A 1,052-nucleotide genomic window follows, 5' to 3' on the forward strand; every position below is an offset into this window, starting at 1 on the left:
TGGCCACAAGGGCACAGTGCTGGTTCATGGTAATTTAATCAGCTACCAGCACACCTCTGCACATCTACAGTAAAACTGGGTGTTGGGATGTGGCAGAAGTAGGCTGCAGGTGAGCACGGGCCATGGGGGTGACCCATCAAATTCTACAGCCACACATGGGCAGTGAGGTTTTGGGCAGCTGCTCATCCAGACTCTGGAGGGGACCAGAAAAGGCAGGACTGGATTAGGGCTCGGTAAGAGAAAGAAGGAAGCAGGGCTTCCTCTTTTGAGAAGGATACTGCAGAACTCTAAGACTGGCCACAGGAGTGAAAGCTAAGATCTATTGCTGAGGATAGACAAAAGTGGATGGATAGGAAGACTGCAAGAACAGAGGACGCTTTAGGTGATAGTTTATGTATGTACAAGCCTGCAACAGTTTGTGGTGCATAGAGACTTTTTGAGCCGCATGTGGATTTTGAGTATTTGGCAACTGGCTCTGCTTTCATGAGCTTCTTCAGACTCCCTCAAGGTTCTACTTGTATCTAAGGAAAACATTACAGCTGAATATCTAAGAATTTAATTGGATTTAAGACAATTTTGGTCAGATACACAAATAGTTTATCACAAATATGCTGCATATTTCACTAAATGGTTGATTGAAAGAAAGAATGCAATCTTTTACAGAATAAAGTCATGCTGTCTTGCCAGGAAAAAAAAAACGTAGAAAAGAAAAAATATAGCAGGACAACATTGTACCATTTGAAAGTGTTTGATTTTGCATTTACAGTCTCTTCTACAAAAGTCAGATTTTACCTTTCTCATAAAGGAAGCATTTTTAATAATATTGCTACAACAGATCTTTAATCTCCCAATGATTCAGAAGCTTCAAAGACTTTGGATAAAATATTTCTAGGCTTTCTGACAAGTGTGGGTTTAAACCCTGCAATAATCTTAATCTGAAAAACTTTATTTCCTTCATCCCTCTACATACACAGTTCCTACCTTCTCTGTGTGGACATAAAAGATTGTTAGCCCTTTGCTTAGGACTACAATGTTACTCCATGCCTCTTCTC

Source organism: Mesitornis unicolor, unplaced genomic scaffold (genome assembly GCF_000695765.1).
Source record: "Mesitornis unicolor isolate BGI_N332 unplaced genomic scaffold, ASM69576v1 scaffold10562, whole genome shotgun sequence".
NCBI lineage: Eukaryota > Metazoa > Chordata > Aves > Mesitornithiformes > Mesitornithidae > Mesitornis > Mesitornis unicolor.